The sequence below is a fragment of the Schistocerca americana genome, chromosome 1, assembly GCF_021461395.2.
Source record: "Schistocerca americana isolate TAMUIC-IGC-003095 chromosome 1, iqSchAmer2.1, whole genome shotgun sequence".
NCBI lineage: Eukaryota > Metazoa > Arthropoda > Insecta > Orthoptera > Acrididae > Schistocerca > Schistocerca americana.
In genome coordinates this window covers 812,611,384-812,634,738 of record NC_060119.1, presented here as the reverse complement: position 1 = coordinate 812,634,738, position 23,355 = coordinate 812,611,384, and the positions used below count along the sequence as shown (strand labels likewise).

The 23,355-nt window shown below is 40.1% G+C and overlaps 1 protein-coding gene across 2 annotated transcripts in view; it reads right to left on the bottom strand.

Annotated features, from left to right (window-relative positions):
• Nucleotides 1-23,355, bottom strand: part of LOC124612877 (WD repeat-containing protein 11-like) — a 222,760-nt gene that overhangs the window by 145,646 nt on the left and 53,759 nt on the right. The window lies entirely within an intron of this gene.

Below are 23,355 nucleotides of genomic sequence, written 5' to 3'. Positions count from 1 at the left end.
TAAACATTTCAAGCCCCTAATATAATCACAGAAGAGACTGAGTAGCACCGTGGTGTAGTGGTTATGATACTAACCTGTTGCGCGAGTTCAAAACTCACCTTGACTGTAAAATTTTAATTTCTATATTCAGTTCAAGTACATTCTAGAAGTATCCACAAATAGCAAGAATCATTGTACTGGAATGTTCTGTAGCCATATATACACTGTATGTGTTCTGGCTGGTGGCAGTTTGCTCCATGCTCTTGTATGTGCAAGTGCTGAATAAACTTTCGTTAAGTGAAGTTAGTGTTCATCATTCATCTAATTCACCTTCTTCTATGTGAAATTATTCTGGTGGAGGCACTGGGTATTGGAACATGTGATGACGCACACTATCGACGACACAGTTGCTCCCATCAGGCCACGACAGAGCCGCCATTTACGTGGCGAGAAACCAGAGTTCGAGCCATATTCAACAGATCGCAATCTATCAGAGACAGAAGAAGAAGAGGACGTTGCAATGACAGCAACTGTGTGCCACCACATGAGACATCCTTCCGGGTTCTCTGGTGACGATGTCCAAGATCCTAACAAGTGGCTGAAGGTATATGAGCGTATAGCCTAATTTAACAAATGGGATGACACCGTGTGTTTGGCTAACGTATTTTTCTACTTGGACGGCATTGCCAGGCAATGGTGTGAGAACAATGAGGTGAAGTTCACAAGCTAGGAAGTATTCCAGGCAGACACACAATGACAGAAGTGCAAGACTTAAGATAAATTAAAGTGCAGGGTACAGTGTCCTACATTCAGACGTCTTGGAGCTGTGTAAAATAATGAATGAAGGAGGAAGATAAGATTGCACATCTCATGAATGGTGTTGTTGAGGACATGTATCAAGCCCTACTCCTGAAGGAGGTTTCGAAAGCAGACGACTTCATAAAATGATGCAAGTATATCGAGACAACGCATCAAAAAAGAATTACATCCAAGAAGTATGAATGGCTTCCAAATGTCGTATCAATGTCTGTGATGGAGGAAGCAACTGATTTCACAAACGTTCTTCATCAGATAGTGAGAGAGGAAGTTCAGAAGGCACTTGGATTGCAGGGCGAGCAAAAAACCGACATGCTCCAAGAGGTCATAAGGGAGGAAGTGGAACAGACATTGAACCCAATCTCTTGCCCTTCATTTCCCTTTAAAATGGTGAAAAATTCAGACCCAGGTGGAGTTACATTTCTACAATACTGGATGAGGAATCTGTTTGGGTACCAAGGAAGACTGATGTCTGGAGGACCCTGGACAACCAACCAATATGTTTCCACTGTGGGCGACCGGGACACGTGGTGCGCTATTGTCGAGAAAGGTGTCGGATATTTGATGTTGATGACGCACATGCCAGAATACAGCAGACCAATCTTAGCCAATGCCAACTTTGGGACGATGAAGATGAACAAGAAGATGTGGGTGCAGGACAACATAGGTCACCATCGCCACAAGCTAGCCGCTGGAGACGATGCTCCCCAACACACCGATCAACCTCTCCATCGCCGTTTAGAAGCTCCAACTGATCACCTAGCCACCACAACCTGGTAAACTAAAGGGTGCGACCTTCCTTGGAGATGAGGCTGCCGAAGAGAAAAATCCTCCACCGTCGATCACTACAAAAATGATACGAAACAACGTCGATATCCTCATGGATGACCGACCAGCCCAAGCTCTTGTGGACTCTGGAGCATCATATTCAGTCATTTTGGAGAAGTACCATAGCCAGTTGCAAAAAACCATATTCGTCAATAATAAAACATCTGTGCTGAAGGAGACTAATGGGAAGTACGTAAAACCTACACGAAGATGTTTCATTCGTGTGGGTATAAGTGTCCATACACAGCCCTTAGAATTCATCATCTTAGAAGAGTGTAATCATGACACCATCCTTGGATGGGACTTTTTGAAAGCTTCTCAGGCAATTGTAGATTGTGGACGCTCGAAGATTATGCTAGACGAGATGAGATACTGTGGGCAGGAAGATGCGCATCTAAATGTGTGGAGACTATATGTGCTGGATGAAGTGATCATTCCTGCAGTCAGCACTAGAAAGGTAACTGTCATGTGCCATGCCATGTATCAACCCATGGATCTCGTAGTGGAATGTAAGAGAAGCACACCACTGAAGAATAACTTGGTCATCCCAGCCTCCGTCATCTCATTTAAGAACTGATTCGGTGAATTGTGGACAGTTAACTGTCACCGAGAACCGCAGATCCTTACAAGACTCATGTGCGTAGAAAACACTGAGACATTAATTGAAGAACTGCTGAGTGTCATAGAAACCTCCCATGCCAAATCTGTGGGCGAAATTAGCCCTACCACTACCAGACAAGATCTACTAGCTCGACTATCACCAGATCTCACTAAGGAACAACAGAAGAAGGTACTTGCCATTCTTCAAGAGTTCTCTGAATGCTACAATCCACAGGTGAAGAGCAAATTAGACAAATCGATAGTGAAGCACCAGATTAGCACTGGAGACCATTAACCAATAAGCCAGAGAGCATACCGTATGTCAGCAATGTAACGTCAAATAATATGCAACGAGGTAGAGAAAATGATGAAGAATGACATCATTCATCCTTGTTGTTGATTACAGGAGGCTAAATAAGATAACTAAAAAGGACGTTTACCCTCTTCCACGAAATGACAATATACTAGATTGTCTGAAGGGGGTTAAGTTTTTCTCAACCATGGACATGTACTTGGGATTCTGGCAAATTGAAGTAGATGAGGCTGATCGTGAGAAAACTGCATTCATCACCCTTGAGGGCCTGTTTGAGTTTCAGGTAATGCCGTTTGGTTTATGAAATGCACCAGCAACTTTTGAACAGATGATGGATAATCTTCTAAGGCACCTGAAGTGGACGATGTGTCTTTGTTATTTAGATGACTTTAGTGTTCTATGAGACATTGATGAACATATAAAAAGACTGATGGCAGTTCTTAAGTGTCTCCAACAAGGTGGATGAAACTCCAAGAAATTGTCTCTTTGGAGCAAAATAAATCAAAATACTTGGACACCTTGTGTCAAACGAAGGTGTGCAGCCAGACCCAGAAATGGTGAGATCTATAACAGAATTTCCTATTCGTAAAAGTATTAGAGATGTGAGAAGCTTCCTCGGATTATGTTCTTATTACCGTCTTTTTATCAAAAACTTTTTTATGAAAGCCAGGCCACTCCAGGGGGTTGTTAAAAGCTGATGCTAAATTTATCTGGGGTGGTGCTCAACAAGTCCATGCAAGGGTGTCCATGCAAATTCCATTGAACGACTGGTAAAATACATCAGAGCAGACCACTGCACATTTTCCTAAGTCTCCCTGAGCTACAATGTGAAATATTTCTAAGTGTTGTGCCTGTCATCATGAAAAAACTTTTATGAGAAAAGATGGCCGCCAAGTGAGATCACAGGTATTTTCTTCGGCCGCTAAAAGAACTTATTTAAGAGGAAATAGTGTCAAATGTAAATTTCCTTTGTTTTGTGTACTTGCTGTAGTGTCCGTTCTTGTCACACAACTGATTATTAGCATCCCAGCAGAGCTTGTTCTTGAAAAAACTTGTTCTTTAGCTGAAGTCCCGATAATCGCTACATAACCTGAAATTTTGAGTGACATAAACACAAAAAATTCTCTTTAAGTTTTCTTGATAGTGCAAAATTCATTTAAAAAAGACAGCTACTAGTTTCATCAGTGTCTATTGTCATAATAAAAGTGTAATTAAACATTTCCAAATTGTATTTTACTAACACATTTTGTATTGTTTACTAGTTAGATAGACGCGATCTAGGCCTAAATTTTTCAAGTTAATAACATTTAAAAACCTGACCAAACACGCTACATAACGCAACTTCTCTATAAGCAAAGTAATTACAAATTCATTCTTGTGTCATTGTACCTCTAAATCAGTACAAAAAACAACAACCACCACACAAGACCTTTGTGTCGTTTTTGGTTTCCACACAGCCAATCTCGTGTCCTTGACAAATTTAAAACATTCTTTAAACTTAATTATTCTTTCAAAACTGACCACGAGTCAGAAATGTGGTAACTGTTATAGGGTAGTGAGTAGAGGGATTTGTTGCCAATCTTGTAGGAAATATTTTCACTGGGTGGGGTGGGGGTGGGGGGATCAGCAGAAGGGGGGGGGGGGGGATGGATGGGGAGAACAGAAGAGGTTCTCTCCTGTAACTGCAAAGTCTGCAATAGGAACATTTTGATTGGGGAACATGAAAGGAAAATCAAGTGGAGAAGAGCCTCAGGTTGAATGAGGAGCAGAAAATGTGCAGCACACTTCAACTGAGGCCAAGAAGCCTGGGAATGTACAAAGTCTTAGGAAGAAGAAAGTGCTGCTGCTAGGTAGTAGCAATGGGCGAGGTGTAGGTCCTCAGTTACAGGAAAGTTTAGGGGTAGCGTACCAGGCCACCAGTATCTTCAAGCCAAATGCAGGGCTAAGTCATGTGATAGAGGACCTAAGATCTTTACGTAAGGACTTTACAAAAGAGGACCACGTAGTGATAGTGGGTGGGGCAGGATACAGTTTGGACATAGGTGGTGACCTGGACAAGATAGCTTCCCTCACTCATGGCACCAACGTACGCTTTGTTGAGCTGTTCCAGCGTCATGATCGAGCACACCTTGATGGAACTGTGAGGCAAATCAATGTGGGGTTAGGGATGGCTCTGAGGATAGCCAAATTTGCTCATGTTTCTCTGGTGCCTGTCGGGACTATCATCAGATGGGGTTTCACTAGGCATGGCCTACACCTAAACAGGACTGGGAGGGGAAGATTGGTACAGCTGATTCATGAAATTACAGGAGGTGGATCTCAGGCCACACAGTCAAATATCTGTTGTCGTAGGTCATAAAAGTAGGTCTTTTTTTTAGGATGAATCTAGACAGCAGGTTCCCCTGCCTAAGGAGTATCTCCAGCAGTTTAAAAAATACTGAAACAATCACTCACAAGATTGATTTTAACACTTCAAATATCACACATACCAGATGTCATGAAGAAAAACAAACCATTGAAAAGAGTAACATGGGGCATTTCACAGACTTAACAATCCTCTATCAAAACATGCAGTAAAAAAAAAAAAAAAAAAAAAAAAAAAAAGAAAAAAAAACCAGAGAGAGAGAGAGAGAGAGAGAGAGAGAGAGAGAGAGAGAGAGAAAGAAATACAACTATTAGAAGTTGAGCTCCGATCTTTGAACTGCACAGTAGTTTGTATTACTGAGCACTGGTGTAGACACACAGAAATCCAACATGTAGTATTATCATTGTATGAAAGGGCAAACTCTTACTGCAGAACTGCTTCAAGGGATGGAGGATCATGCATTTATATCAGAAAAGGAACACAGTTCAAATCAAGACATGACCTCAGTACAGTAAGTGAAGACAAGCACTTTGAATATCAGCTGTTGAATTAACAGGGCTTGATATCACCAATAAATTAATCATTTTGTGTGTGTATAGATCTCCCAGTGGTAGCATGGACACTTCTTTCAATACATTAACAGAAGTTCTAGATAAAGTCTCAAGTACAAAGATCAACATAATTCTGTGAGGGGACATTAACATCAACACTAAAACCATAAATGAATCCAGCAGCACCTTCATAAACAACCTTCAAAGTTTTGGCATGTCTCTATTGGTCAATAGTGCAACAAGGGTAACTACAATGACTGCATCATTAATTGACCATGTGGCCACAAATATGGACAGGGAAAAATGTGATGTTGCTGTAAAAGATCTCTGACTATCAGACCATCTCTGTCAAATAACAACAGTAAAGTCAGGCATCGAACCATTCCCTAAACTACAAGCTTACAAACAACCCTAAACAGAAATCAAAATAAAAGACTTTTTAAAAGAACTAAAAAGACAAAGCTGAGATGCAGTATATAAGGAAACCAATGTGAATATGAAATTCTCTGAATTCTCCACATTGTTTATATTGACTTTGAAAAGGGATTTCAAAAAGTATGCATGTCTGTATCAACATCTCACAAAAACAGATGGATAAATGACAATGTTAAATTCAATGTAGATGACACCTCTATAGACTGTGTAACAAATGCAGAATTTCTAGGAATGAATATTGATTCACAGTTGAAGTGGTGTGAAGACACAAAGATACTTGCAAACAGAATGTCATCAGCATGTTATGCCCTTAGAATCCTATGATCAGTGTGTAACATGCAGTGTCTTTTAGTTATATGTTATTCACGTGTACACTCAGTTCTTAGCTATGGCATTCTTTTTTTGGGAACAAATGCACAAAATATGAACACAATTTTCAAACTCCTGAAAAGAGCCATAAGAATAACAGCCAAAAATACTAGTGGAGCTCATTGTAAAGATCTGTTCAAGACACTGGTGATTTTAACTGCTCCATGTGAATACATTTACCAGTCAGTTGTACACATCAAAAATAACATTGGTAATTACTGCACAAACAGCTCTGTCCATGACCAAGCAACAAGAGATAGACTCAACTCATATTTACCAAGAAAAAATAAAACATAAAACTCAAAACAGCATTTTCTACCAAGGAAAAAAATTGTACAATAAATTACCAAAACAGATTAAAGAAATTGCAAAAATACACTTATTTAAAAAGGCAGCTAAAAAGTACCTGTTATGCAATACATTTTATACACTGAAGGGTTACTTAGATAAAAGAGAGTAGGGGTTTGATAAAAAATGTTATACAAATAAATAAATAATAATAATAATGATTATAAACCATCCAACATTCCACATAACACCTTCACTTTAAGTTTTTTTCCTTCTTTTTTCCTTTCTAGAAATACTTACCCCCAAGCTAGGCATATCACAATACTAACACCTCTTCCTCTTTCTGAGCGCCCAACATCTCACTCATCATGGAGGGATGCTAACTCAGTTTTTCAGGATAGCAAATGGGAAGTTGCGATACAGAAAATGGCCCAGAGATCACCAGTGTGTGTGTGTGTGTGTGTGTGTGTGTGTGTGTGTGTGTGTGTGTGTAGTGAGTGAAGTTTTATGAAACAATGTGTTTATAGAGTGTGCAGTGACTGATAGTGAGATATGAGTGAACAATGTGACATTACATTATTTAATAAGTTATTTGTAAAAAAAGTATTGTATACCATGAGTAAATCTAATTATTGTCTCTAACTAGAAGTCTGTAAATATATGTGTATACAAATTACATTAAACATTGTATACAAATTAGCTTATTTTAAATTGGTCTAAACTTGTAAATATTTTGACGTGTCCTGTATCCTTGTAAAATGAGATCTACAGATGAATAAAGTTACTACTACTACTACTACTATTCCTGAAAGCATATGGCACCATCACTGCCCAGATCAGAACAGATCCTGCCACTCCAATCCCATCCAAACAAGTGCAAATGAGGAAGAGGGCTGCCTCCTTTTTACAAGTTTGGTCCACATATCATGCTAATCCCAAGAAATTATGCCGCTTAACAAGTGATCACCAGCCTCACTTACAATCTTAAAACTAAATGCATCATCAGAAGCACACAAAAAATCTGGATAAAACAGCATATTACATTGACTCTACATTAAGTAGCTTGCCCCCAAATTAAATTTGAATAAATACATATTTTAACTGCAATGTCAGTTTCAGTATTTGCTTTCTGTGCCTTGAATAATAATTTCTTGCAGGAAATTGTCTTCTGCTGCAATCAGAATTTTCACTGCTGCAATCAGAATTTTCACTGCTGCAATCAGAAGTCAAGTATCTCTAACAATATTTAAATTAAGGGCAAAACAAAGCAAAATACTGGATAATGAACTATAACTGACAAATTTCTCGTTCTTATAATCCAATTATTGTTGTGTGTGAACTTTTGCCACCACATGCTACCATGTTCATCATTTAAATGCCTTGGTTTATCAATTAATCTAACTTAAATTAAGGATCCAATTAAACTGCCTCTCACTGGTTAGTTACACATGCAATCAAACATGTATCTAGCTTAATCTACACATATTGATGATCACTATAAACTGTATGGTTTGTGCTGCATGTGCAAAAACATGTACAATGCTGTAAACTTTTTGTGAGCACTTCCGGACTAAGTAGACATCATGTCCACACAGGGTGCAGAGTTTGATAGTTACAAATGCTCCCAGCCTCACCATACAGGTTAAGCACATCTCTCCTGAACACAGTCTTCTTCGATCCCATCATAATGTCATACTGCATTATCACAGCATGCTCCTTACTCAGTGGCACACCACATTACTCCAAACCAGCACACCAATTCACAGACGTTAGACAAACACAGGTAGCATGTCTTGTGGCAATACTGTGTTTGCTGTCTCACCTTGAAAATGTGTGGCATTCAGTTGTGTAAGTGTCACATGCAAAACAGATGACAAAAACCCACAAACAGCTTCCTGCTCTCAACTGTTATATGGTTTTGGTTATCGTGACCATTGTTCACTGGCTAGGCAGATGTAGGTCTAGAGGAAGGTGTGAAAAAAGTGTGTGTGTGTGTGTGTGTGTGTGTGTGTGTGTGTGTAAAAGGTGGGGGAGAGGCAAAGACAAAAATGAGAGAGGAAATGTGAAAAATATGGTCCCAGTACAAGCTAGCAGAACAGACCATACATAAACATGGTCACTGTCTTCTCTGGGAACTGCAGTCCAAAACTAGAGGCATGGGGCAGGGAGGGAAAGGAAAAGGAATACCAGGGCAGGTGTCGGGGAGGTGGTGGTGTGCTGCTCATGGGAGTGTGCAGTGTCATGCTGTGAACAGGCTGTTGGCCTGCTAGTACTGGGAGCTTGCACTGGTGGTGGCAGATGGGGAAGGACAGAAGTAGAGAAGAGGAAAGGATTGCATGGGTGTGTTGGTGGGGGGATAGAGGCATGTGTGAGATTGGAGAGCGAACGCGGAAAAGGATGGAGGCAAGTGGAGGATAGAGAATAGTGAAGGCTCAGCTAGGAGTGTTATGGAAATGAAGGGTATGCCACAATGAGAATCCCAACATAGTAACTGAGGAAAGCTGGTGTTGTTGGAAAGAAGGCAAATGGCATGTGCTGTGAATCTGTCATTGAAATCAGGCATACCATGTTTCAAGGGATGCTCACGAACTGGGAGGTCCAGCTGTCTCTTGGCCACATTTTGGAGGTTGCCATTCATGAAGACACAGCCTGTTAGTGGTCACACATATGTACAAAGCCACACAATAGTTGCCAAACCATACAGTTGCTTTCAAATGTCATCCTGCTTTTGCCGAGGTAGGAAATGTCTGTGACAGGATTGGAGTAGATGGTAAAAGGAGGGTGAAGGGAACACGACTTGCATCTAGATCTACTACAGAGATATGAGCCTTGGGGCAAAGGGGTGGGAGCAATAGTGGAACAAGGATGGACAATAATGTTGCTTCTTTGGGTAGGTGGTGGCATACAACTGTGGGAGGGGTAGGGAGCATAATGGGAAGGATACTTCTCATTTCTGGACACAACAAAAGGTAGTCGAAACCTTGGCAGAGAACTTTGTTCAATTGCTCCAGTCCAGGGTGACACTGAGTAACAAAGGGATGGAAGCAGGCAATCAGTGGGTGTGTGGAGGACAGTCGTGACAGGGAAAAGGTGCAAAAGATCTGTTTTTGAAGAAAATGGGGTGGGTAACTTTGGTCTGTGAAGGCTTCAGCAAGATTCGCAGCATATTTAGAGAATGAATGCTTATCACTGCAGATGCAACAACTGCAGGTGAACGGACTGTTTAGAAGGGAGTTTTTGGTGTGGAATGAGTGGCAGCTGTTGTAATGGAGGTATTGTTAGCAGTTGGTAGGTTTGGTGTGGATGGAGATACTGATGAAGCCATCAGTGAGGTAGAGGTTGATATTGAGGAAGGTGGCTACTTTCTACTCACTATGATCAACTACATCCTCACATATAACCACTTCTTCTTTAATGGCATCATCTACAAGTGGAACTTTATGATCTGGACCACAGGTGAGGAGACACTATCTGCATTCCTCCAGAACCACTACACATCTTGTCTCCCATTCACTTCACCTGGTTCCTCTTAGCTCAACAATCCACCTTCCTTGATGACAACTCCCACCTCTCAGATGGCTGTCAATAGATATGTGACATGGGAAAACCATTAAGACAACATTTAACTGAAAAATGAGTAAGATGGAAATGGAGACACATTATTTAAAAATTGAAGGGCCCGATACCGAAGTGATACAAGCAGCACAAGTAAGAAGTTCACAGATGCGCTGTATGTGTTACCTCTGTTCATATGAAAGTACTACAGTTGCAACTCTGTTCTCTGTTGCTCTCCGTTCACACTACACATGTTCTATTTGGCATCCGTGGTTTGTACTGAAATGCAAAGTGACTAAGCACACTGCTAACTTTGTGTAGAAGTATTCTTAACAAATTTTCATTTCATTGTCAGTATGGATAAAGGTTAGTTGTAAAATATTAAGTGAAATGCTTTTAACACCTAACGTTTCAGACACCAGCAGTATCTGCAGACTAGGTATATGTACATTTGAACTACTACAAGAAGTTACAACCACAACCTCAGGTCAGTTAGACAAAGAGGTAGTTACTGTCACAACATTTAACTTTTCTTAATAACACTATTGATACAACTTATTATGCAGCACCTGCATAAACTTACATCAGGCATGCAACATCTAATTCACATGCACTCAGTCACATATTTCAAGGACTTTTTTGTTAGGAAAATACAGACATAACAGATGAGAAGGAAATATACAAACATTTACTACCATTCCCTTATGTGTGCTTCAACTACAGCTAAACACATATTAACACTGACCCCAGTAATAGTAAACTGCCTGTTTAAAACCTGTCCCTCCTGTTGACGGAATTCATAATGTACTGCACCTGATGATGTTGATATTTCAACCACCGATGTTTCAGTTCTTTACAGAAACTAAAGGAGCCGAGGAAGAACATGTATGTAGGACTCCAGAAGACATAAATATGAAGTAGCAAAGCTGAATGTGAAATGCTAGAAAATCCTGCATGGATATGACCAAAAAAAAAAAAAATATCTGCAAGGCAAATGAAGCCTTCAACCAAAAATGTAGATATAAGTGTAATGACGAAGATTCTGAAAAACAAGAGCAGGAAATATTTGTAGATTTTTGAACACTTAGTCCTTAGATATTTCAGATAATTTTTCTGGCAGGCTTGTTGAACTCAAGAAGTGATAACACAGAGGAGGGAATACAATATGCACAGTAAGGAAACACAGCACAACAATAAAACTTAATGGCATTAGAACCTGCAAAGAGTTCTTGTGAAAGACAATAGATATCTTCGATACCCATTTCAGTCAAGCATTAACCATAAATCCTTCAGTGGGATATCATCTATAGACCAGTGTGAGACACATGCCTCCATACAAATTACCATAAAGCAAACTGCAAACTGTTGAACAGCATATTATATCAGGTCATTTTCCACACATATTTCACATTACAGCAAGCTTCAAAATTCAAACAGAAACTACCTCCAGGCAGCTTCAGCATTGCCATCATCTACAAACTTTACAGAGAATTGTCTCAAAAAAGAAATGAAGAATCTGTGAAAGGATTACCATACTGATAAACCTTCAACACATGATTTAATCTGAGTTTTCACCATCCTAGTTCTGACACTTGTGACTAATGTGACAAGTATAATTATCAGTTGCAGTGCTCCCAGAATGAATTTTTCACTCTTCAGCAGTTTGTGCACTGCTTCAGTTACATGCCGATCACATATGTTAAAGGGGGTTATACGATTTGAAATTATTTAAGCTACCCTTAAACTGAAACTTCCTGGCAGATTAAAACTGTGTGCCGGACCGAGACTCGAACTCGGGAAGGTAGGAGACGAGGTACTGGCAGAAGTAAAGCTGTGAGGACGGGGCATGAGTCGTGCTTGGGTAGCTCAGTCGGTAGAGCACTTGCCCACGAAAGGCAAAGGTCCCAAGTTCGAGTCTTGGTCCGGCACACAGTTTTAATCTGCCAGGAAGTTTCATATCAGCACACACTCCGCTGTAGACCGAAAATTTCATTCTACCCTTAAGCTACCTGTACACCAGTCATTCTTTTAAGACCAGAAGCATGCAGGGTGTACCAGCAAGAAGGGTATCAGGATTTTACAGAGCACAGAAACAAGGCAGAAGAGGAAATGTATATCATCTATATACCAGTGTGAGAGACATGCCACCATACAAATTACCATAAAGCAAACTGCAAACTGTTGAACAGCATATCATCTTTGGTGAAAAAGCTTACTGAGAAGAATGCTGAAGCAGCAGTTGAAGAGTATGAAGAGTGTTTAAGGGGTGTTCATGACATATTGGACCGTGAACAAGATTGAGCTATGCTTACTACAATAAATTCATACTAAAGTAGTTTATTAACATGTGACTTATGAAATGTGGTAGTCTGGAAACTCATATTTTTCTGACCTTGTCAAGTAATATTTCTTGTTATAACAATCATTGTTGCACTTATATTAATTTTACACTGAATGATATTCACTCAAAACAATAAAAGTGTCTTTAGGCTCTTGTACAACTTTTAACAATTGTTGCAGATTCACTTCTTTCATTCGCGAGAGAAATTTACAGGTATCATAATACCATACTGCAAAACTTGGTTGTCACTGAGTTGCAGATGGGAAATATGTCCAGCCAACAAGAATGGTATCAATTACAAAACACAGCCCTTCAGAACGAGATTTTCACTCTGCAACGGAGTGTGCGCTGATATGAAACTTCAAATGACTCACGCCCCGTCCTCACAGCTTTACTTCTGCCAGTACCTGGTCTCCTACCTTCCAAACTTCACAGAAGCTCTCCTCCGAACCTTGCAGAACTAGCACTCCTGAAAGAAAGGATATTGCGGAGACATGGATTTGCCATAGCCTTGGGGTTGTTTCCAGAATGAGATTTTCACTCTGCAGCGGAGTGTGCGCTGATATGAAACTTCCTGGCAGATTAAAACTGTGTGCCGGACCGAGACTTGAACTCGGGACCTTTGCCTTTCGCAGGCAAGTGCTCTAGCAGCTGAGCTACCCAAGCATAACTCACGCCCCGTCCTCACAGCTTTACTTCTGCCAGTGCCTCGTCTCCTACCTTCCAAACTTTACAGGGGTGTGAGTCATGCTTGGGTAGCTCAGTTGGTAGAGCACTTGCCCGCGAAAGGCAAAGATCCCGAGTTTGAGTCTCGGTCCGGCACACGGTTTTAATCTGCCGGGAAGTTTCACAGCCCTTCAGATTTGTCAATTTTATTTTCCAGAATATAGTCATTATGTTATTCTCAGATGGGACTTCTTGCAAGCATCCAAACAGGCATAGACTGCAGAAGATACTGCAGAAGATCAGCGCTCCAGATCAATGAAGCTATTTCAACAAGCACACAACACAAACATTGCTGTGGACAGTTGTCTGTCATCGAAGACATTGTTATCCCACTGTTATCAACAAGACAAATTCCAGTCATCAGGCAAGGCGCTCTGTGGAACTGTGACTGCAAAAAGCTACTCATGCTCACAAAAAAAAATTTACATGTCAGCGATGATCATAAGCAATGTAGATGGTTAAAGAGAACTTTGGATCACTAACTGACAAGAGCACCCACAACTCACATGTAAAGATGTGTGCTTAGGACAGCAGAACCAGTCCACTACAGGTAACTTAGTGTCACTGATGAAGAATTGTGCTCCACTACTCACAATGACAATGCAAAGGAGGAAGCTACTATCAGAGTGCCAGTAGCATCCAGAATGGAGACAACACAAACCAAGTGGCACATGGTAAAACACTCTACCAACATTGGGGATCATCCATAAGCACTCGTGTAAGTTGTCACCAGTTGAATGACACATTACCTAGTAGGAAATGGAGAACATGCTACAAGATGATATCACTGAACCTTCAGAGAGTCCTTGCTCCCCTCCTGCAGTTTTGTGAAGAAGGATGGTACACGATGTTTCCCTGTTCACTACCGATGACTGAACAAAAAACACAAAAAGGCCTACACACTCATGACACCCTACACTGCTTGAAAGGAGTAAGGTATTTCTCAACAATTGGTGTGAAGACAGGCCACTGGCAAGTTGAGGTCAACCAGGCTGACTCAGAAAAGATTGCCTGCATAACTCCTTGTGGCCTCTATAAGCTCGAAGTTGTGACAGTTGGACTGTGTAACACTCTAGCCAACTTCAAACACATGACAGACAACACGCTTAAATGGATGACATGTCTTTGTCATCTGAATAATGATGTTTTTTTGAAGACTTCTGAAGAACATCTAAGCCACGCAACAACTATGCTGAAGTGTGTTCAGACTGCAGGCCTCGAGCAATATCTGAAAAAATGCCTCTTCGTCAACCTAGAATATAAAATCTTGGGCACTTAGTAAACAGTGATAAGAGTCCATCATAATCCAGAGAAAATACAAACAATCACATATTTTCTGACTCCCTGGCACATTTATGGTGTGAAAAGTTTTCTTGGAAATGTGTTCATACAGTCGTGATTCATAAATAGGTTCTGTATCAAGGCACAACCCTTGCAAGAACTACTGAAGGGAGACACTAAATGTTCCTCGAATAAAATGCAAAAAAGATCTTTTCTTGTCCTTAAGGAGGCACTAAAATATTATCCAGTCCTATATTCTGAATACAAATACTCTGTGTCTGACATATTTCTGTGGTGGGGTCAGTGTTGTCGGGGTGCAGCCAGCCACACTTTACAATGTGCTGCACATATCTAAATAACAGGCAACACAGCAAGCACGTGGTGCTTGAGAAGGAACCACTACTGGATGGCAGCTGACCCCTACAATTCGACTTGCTGAAATGTCAATCACAAAGTAATTTTATCGGAGTATAGCACTGTATGATGAGAACACCACAATGGAACTTCACACCAACACTAGCAGTTATGAAATACATGTTTTCTGGTACAAATTCAGGATACAGCTGAAAAGCTGATTGTTATGCTTGCAGATTATACTTCCAAGTCTGAGAGGTATTATTCACCAGCTGAGAAAGAATGCCAAGCATTTGTTCCATCAACAAGCTCTGGTCATATTTATTTGGCAACATTGTGATGAATCACCATTCTCTATGATGGCTGACTAACCTGAAGGATCCATCAGGTGAACTGTTGAGATGTGCACTCAGGCTTCAGGAATATTATCCAGGGTGTATACGCGGACAAGGAAAAAAAAATCCCGGATTTTTCCCGGATTTCCCGGTTAAAAATACACTTTCTCCCAGGTGAAAACACGCTTTTTCCGTGTTAAGTGACAGTATACTTTTCCTTATCAATCCTTCGAATGGTTATGATTTCACACACGGGCGTAGAATTTCGCGGCACTTTAGAAAACGAAACTCAGAGAAAAAGACACGTTTTGAAAATGTCTTTGATGTGCAGCAACATGTACGTTGTGTATTTTTGTATTATGAAAGTATACGTTGGAATTCCACCAAACACATGTTACTTTCAGAGTCATTGAAATCGAGACTGCGATGCGCTTTTGTAAGCCAGTCATAGCTCACGTTACGTGATCTCGCCAGCAGATGACAGCATAGGAGACGTGTTACTACAAGAAAAGAAAAGCTTTCACATATAATATTGGTCCCTGAGGTTAATAAGCTGCAATTGAAGCTAAGCTTTCGCATACAATGTTGATCATTTTTGCCCGTGTTACACTAAGACATAACACACAAATGTGCCAGTAAAATTTTTAGTAATGACATAAATGTCTGTTCTTCAGGGTTCGAAATTCTTCTCAACGGCTCATCATCAAAGAGTTGATTTTTAAATGAGAGTCAAACGCTCTGTGATTTTAGAAATTCATGGTACATATTCGCACATAGTTCAACTTACGCAAAAGGATATTTTCAAACCACTATTCGCAATATTTTCCCGCGACCTGTTAGAAATAGGTTCGTTCCAGCAATTGCCAGAGAGCGCAGATAACAGGCGACACCGCGCTTATGCAGCTATCCTGACATAGGAAGCCCGTATGTACGTGCGTGTAAAACATTGAAAGATCATACGTTATGTCCTAAAAGAAATAAGACATCAGAGAATACTCCAAGAGCATCGGAATTTCGTTAACCATACAAAAATGTGAGCATTTAAAGTGCAAACTTAAAGTGCACATTCGTATGTCCAGATTCCTCGACCTGATATTAAGCTTTTCAGTGTGGATTCGGGATGTAAATTTTCTTGGAGCACCAGTACTGTTTTATATCATGTTTGGTTCTTTATTATGGCATAATGGCATACATGCTAGGAGATGAAAACGGACACTTGGAATGCAGTGAACAGTTGAAACTACCCAGTACTGTGGAGTTAAACATTTTCTTTCAAATACATTAACTGCCTCTGCGGAAAATGGTAATAAAAGTCAAATTTCTTTAGCAAACAGACAAAAATAACTTCATTGTTCTGCAAGGCGATTAATGCTTGGCTGGCAGAAAGGTGGAAATAAAATAAAATCTGAAACTAATTACATAGTTTAGCCTTCCGTAATTATATGAATGTATTTAATTCGCTTCATATCTCCCGGCCACATATATCCGTTTTGTTTTCATTTGACGTGGGAGTAAATGAAGGGGAAATAGCAAAATCACTAAATGTAAACACAGGTCACATGAAGACTACCCACTATAACTCAGACTGTTCTGCGCATCAGCCCCGGATCTAAGATATTTGCGAACCGGATTAATACTAAAAAAAAATCGAATTTTCAACAGTACGTTCATGTTGTAGCGCACATCTTTCTGAAAAGTCTGAAACATAAAACATGTGTGTTAGAGGAAATTTAAGGCATATTATTTGGTCTTAATTGTGCCAAAGTGTAGTGCCACGCGTCTTCATAAAGCATTCTTCTACCGCACGTCACTGTAAAGAAAGTACACATATCTTCAACCCTTAGCTCCTAGCATTTTTTTCCTCTCTAATCTTGCTACAGCTTTACATGACAAGCTTTCCTTTCTGCAAAAGAATCTATTACCTCATCAAAGTTCGTCAAACGTTTTGCTACATGAAAAATCGAAATGTCATTATCTAATACTGAAAAAGCTGTTAACACAAATAATACCCAAGACTGGTGTGGTTTCTCAATCTGATTATGTCTATTTTGTCACTGTCTGCTAGATAAAACAAAATAGGCCTTTCTAATATTCCAGCAATTTTGTAACACACACCAAATAAACGAGACTTTTTTGGCACAAATGGCCATTTTTATAACACGACAGAACATAATTCACGAAGTACCAATATCAAATGCCTGTTAGGCCTACTACAAGCAAAAAGCTTTATGTTAGGCAATAGTTTCACATTTCATTCATATGCACCAGTTTCTCAAGCATGAGATCGAAAAGTAGTATTACGAAATTTTTATATAAATTTGGAATCGTCTTATTCTTCCATAATTCGTGTGATGTCCCCGGTTCTTCCCCTTCCTCGTTATAACAATCTTGTCATCACCAATTCTGTAGCTATTCCTGCCATTGTCAAAATTTGTTTGCTGATAAACTTCACTAACCCTGCCAGAATCACAGGTTTAGTTATCCCGTGATTGTTTTCTGGTTAGGCATTATTACGTGTTCGTCACACGTTTTCCGCGTTACTTCCAGAATAGAACTGAAGCGGCTGCTAGCCGGGGACTGTACAACTGGTCCTTACTAGTGCAGCGATCTGGCCAAAAATTTTCTGTCAAAATTTCATTTTCTTGGATACACCGAGAAGATAATACGTTATCTTTCTCACCTGTTAGTCATTTATTTCCACTCTGGTAGTCTGAATCTATGGATTTCGCTAGTAACTAGAACAACGCTGATCATTCGCAAACCCAATCAAGAACATAATCAGACAGCGATTGGCATTCATCCGTTCGAGCTGAGCTCGTATAGCCCCGTTCCCCTTTGTCTACGGAAAGTTTATTTCTAGATGCGACGACGATTCTCCTGACAGACATAACGTATACTATGCACACATTCAAAAATGATTCATTCAGAAATCAACTTCAAACGTGTTCAAAAACCAAGAGGGAAGCATTTCAAAACCATATGAATAATCGATAAACAAACATGCGCTGGATGCGAGACGCTTTGTGAAACAAGGTTTTTTTTCCTCAAGAATACGAATTTGGTGCCCCCTTTTCCCGGTAGCTTGCTGTGACTGATTGCACAGCCAACAGCCACATTCCTGTAGCCAGAAGCGGGAGAATCTACTACTCAAACGCGACTCAACTGCGCATGCGCACGAGCCCGCTTGTAACTGCTAAAACGAATCTAAATGTAAACAGTTGTGACTTCACACTCATTGGAGGCAATTCGTTGTTATGAAGCATTGCATAGTCTTCCTAGAGCCTTTGACACATTTTGCTGTTGGTGGATGCTTGCATGAGCACTGTGTGTGTCGTTATATATGCGCATTTCCTTTGCAATTTAAGTTATTTCCGTTTTTTTCTCTCTTTTATGTTTTATTGTTGAAGTATTATTCTGCAGTACCGGGATACAGTAACATCCTTTGTTAGAGTATCGGTTCTTACCATTCAAAATTACAAAAATTGAACTGAAAACTAAAACACTGAAAAATTCCCGGAATTCTAAAAAAAATCCCGGGTTTTTCCCGGTTTTCTCCCGGATGAAAAAATTCCCGGGTTTTTCCCGGATCTCCCGGTTGTCCCGTGTCGTATACACAAAAGGATGCCAACTGCTTTTCAAGCAATACTGTGGCAGAATGCAGCAGCATGAACAAAAACTGAGTCATCACTACATTAAATGATATTGATTCTGAGCAAAGAGAAAATCCAGCATTGCCGAAAACCAAAGAATGAAGAACTGGCCACAGGAAAATTCCAATTAATAAACAGAACATGATGGTTTGCAATCCCAGTTCATCTACAGCCAAGCTATCCTGAAGTTTTCTCATAACTGTCCAACACCTTGTCACGTGGGATTCACGAGAACTACAGACAGAATCAGATGCAGGTATCGCTGAAGTGATCTCTACTGATCCATGGGACACTATGTGAGCCACTGTAAGGAATGCCAGCGACAGAAGGACATGTCACACTTACATCTAGGGAATCTGGTACTAATTCCACCACACTGGAATTGCCTATCTGTGGAGTTTCCTAAAGTCAACAATTGGGAATCAATGTATAACAATCTGCACTGACTACTTGATCCGCTACGCTGTCAACAAAGCTGTACCAACTGCTGAAGCTCCTGAAATTGCAAGGTTCCTTGTAGAAGACACCATTTTGATGCACTGAGCACCCTGAGTGATGATCTCTGATTGTGCAAAAGTTTTCCACTCAAACAAGTATCAAAGATAATCTCATGACAACCTATGACCCACACGTAATGGTCTCACAAAACACTTCAATAAAATGTTGGTAGATACGGTATCAATGAAAGTTGAGGTCAAACAGACAGGTACTGGGATACAATACTGCCTATTATGACATTAGCATACAACAAAGCGAACAAGACATTATAGGCTTCAAACCCATTCTTTCTGCTCCACAGTCGTGAGGACAAAACAACAATGAATGTACTGCTCCCATTTCAACTGGACGATACTCAGAGTGACTATATGAAACACCTCATCACCAGGACTAAAGAAGCAAGACAACTGGCTCACATGCAGACCCTGGACACCAACGAGATTCACCAAGAGGGCTCTAAAACCGAGCACCAGCGAGTAGAATACAGCTTGGGAGACTTGGTTTGGATTTTTACGTCTGTGTGGAAAGTGAGACTATAAGAAAAATTACTAAAGTGCTACTTTGGGCTGCGCTGTATCCTTTGTCTCATGCCATACGTCAACTAAAAAGTCAAGAATTAGGACTTTTCATCAAGAAGACAAAAACACAGAGACATCATCCATGTCCTCTATATGAAACCCAACTACACTCCTGAGGTGCAGATAAGCAATGGATGCTTCTCTTTCAAGGAAACTGCAGTCTCACTTGACGATTGTGAACCTCCAGCGGGGAAGGGGCCTTGTCAATGCTCATCATAATGAAGATGATGTGACAACATGACCAGAACACAAGAATCTTCCTGTGCTGCCACACAGAGGACCATTGACAACTGACAAGAAATAAATCCAGAGTGCTCTAGTCTGCTCTAAAGAGAACTCCTGAAACAGCAGGTCACTGCTTTTCAAAGAGTAACAATAATGCTACAAGCTGTGAAATATGCAGTGTTGTGTAGCAGATAGTGTTGAGGGCAGGCGTGCTGCAGCTTGCAAATACAATCCTGACCACTAGTAATTATTTGTAATTTAGTATTTATCTTTTCCAGAAAAATTCTCGAAATTTCTTATGTTTGTATAACTCTCAGCACTCTACACCCAGGAGCTCAGTTCTGTTCTGTTCTGGATGTATATTGGTGTTTGTAATAAACGAGCTTTCAGTGCTATGTGTTGTACTTCACTGATGAGCCTGCTTGGATTTGATTTTGGTTATGATGTGACCATACTAAATTACACAGAAACAAAATCTTGCCTACTGCAGGTACATACACTACTTAGCGATGCAATGGGGCTCTAAAATTAGTTTTCGTTTCAATGTATTTGTAAAATCAATGCTGAAGTGTTCTTGCACATAAATATTTCTGTATTGCACAGGAGATACATATCAAATATCATGATGCAAAATGATCCAGTAACAAACACAAAAAATTACACATACATAATTTCTCTAACAATAACAATCACTTTCTCAATAAGCAGCCCATTATTTTATTCTGTGAAGAATATCCAAGTTATCACTGCTGGTACACTAGAACAAATCTGATACCACTTTGCAAGAGGAATTATCTTACAGTGTCCCACAGCTATTTACAGAAAATATACATCCCTGAATTAAATGGATTGTACTTCACAGGTGCATTTATTTTGGAGTGTCTTACCATCATAGTCTTTCACACAGCTCTAAAATAACCTAAACCATTTCTGCTGCTCCACAGCCTCATAGCAAAATTTGTTCCCACAAAATGCATTACCATCCATTTCAGCTCTCAAAAAAATCATAGCAAAAACAAGTACAGAAACAGTGATCATGAGCCTGGGTGATTTATATTCAAGTGCCTCCACAAGTAATGACCAGTCTTATACACTTGTTTAACTAATATAAGAGTCTCAACAGTCAGCAACAGACTATCTACGAGGGTCACTCCAAAGAAATGCACATTATTTTTTTTTTAATCCATCTTTTATTCCATATATTTTACAGTTTTACAGTGTGTAGATACATCCTTTAGGAACAATATTTTCATTTCTCCACATAATTTTCGTCCCTCTCAACTGCCTTATGCCACTTGGAACCAGCGCCTGTATACCCGCATGGTAAAATTCTGGACCAACCTGTTGGAGCCACTGTTTGGCAGCGTGCACAGTTTCACGAAGAGAGTCTTTCAGTTTGCCAAAGAGATGATAGTCACATGGAGCCAGGTCAGGACTGTAAGGCGGGTGTTTCAGTATTGTCCATCCGAGTTTTCTGATCGCTTCCATGGTTTATTGAGTGACATGTGGCCATACATTGTCGTGCAACAGCAAAACATCATGCTTTTGCCGATGTGGTTGAACACAACTCAGTCAAGCTTGAAGTTTCTTCAGTGTCGTCACATACGCATCAGAATTTATGGTGGTTCCACTTGGCGTGATGTCCACAAGCAAGAGTCCTTTGGAATCAAAAAACACTGTAGCCATAACTTTTCCAGCAGAAGGTGTGGTTTTAAATTTTTTTTCTAGGGTGAATTTACATGATGCCGCTCCATTGATTGCCTCTTCGTCTCTGGTGAAAAATTATGGAGCCATGTTTCATCCCCTGTCACAATTCTTCCACGAAATTCATCTCCACAATTCTCGTACGGTTCCAAAAGTTTGCTGCATACCGTTTTTCTTCTTTCTTTGTGAGCCACTGTCAACATCCTGGGAACCCACCTGGCACAACCCTTTTTTAACACCAACACTTTCAGAATTCTGCAAACACTTCCTTCCCCTATCCCAACATAGCGTGAAAATTCGTTCATTATGATGTGTCTGTCAGCAGTCACCAATTCATGAACTCTCTGCACATTGTCCGGAGCGTGTGCAGTACGAGGCCTGCCGCTGTGAGGACAATCCTCAATATCGTCGTGCCCGCTTTCATCACGTAACCTGATTGCCCACCGACTAACTGTACTGTGATCGACAGCAGCAGCTCCATACACCTTTTTCAACCTCTTGTAGATGTTTCCCACTGTCTCATTTTCACAGCACAGGTTTTAATGAAATAAAGCTTCGAGCCATCCAAGAATTTCCCTTAGTTCAGTCCAACTGGTAGATAACTTCCCTTAAATCCAAGTTAAAGCCCCAGCTTAGTAAGAAATTTGAAATGTCATAAACTTTCTTTAAACTAATGATGGGGAGGTCATTCCATCACTTTCCAGTATCTCTCCATGTCAGCATTTGAGAAATAAACATATGTAAAATATCTCTCCAACAGGAAACTTGTATGTCAAACATTTGCTAAAATGTAAGCCTCTTCAGTGGCCTCCCCAACTATCCTTCCCACCTATCTTTACTTTGATCATTTTCTACAAAGACTCACTGGAATTTATGACTACTCTACACTGCCACAAATTGCATACATTCTCTTCACACTCTCTGAATGAAATGTTCTTTCCCCTACCTGTTTAATCACATTTTGCTTCAAATTACTTATTTCTTGTTTAACACTATAGTTCATTATAGAATTAACTTTCACTGTAGTATACCTACAACATGGTGTGCTTTGTTTTCTACTATCTGGTTTTATTCTTAATTATTAAACTCTAATCTGTTACATACACATCATTAACTATTAGCCTTTTATTTAGATGCAGAGATTGAACTTATACAACACCAATTTCATGACTGAGGCACAATCTACAATAAATAAAATTGTGGAACTATTCTATGTTTAATTTTCTCCAAAGATGAGATTCTAATAGGCTGACATTTCTGGATACTTCATATGCCTCCCTTATATAAAGTTGAGTCTCTCTTTTAGTTCAATATTACATACTGCCTCCTCCCACTACCAGCCCAACCCAACCTTTTTGGTTTATGGAAAGTAACTTTTACTTATCTGAACTTAAGAGGGAAAAAATTGGAAATTAGTGGTAAGGTCTTATGGGACCAAACTGCTGAGGTCATCGGTTCCTAAGCTTACGCACTAATGAATCTAACTTAAACTAACTTATACTAAGGACTTGTTCTTCCAATGGGGGAGTAATCATGCAGACCATGACAAGGCACCTCAGACTGC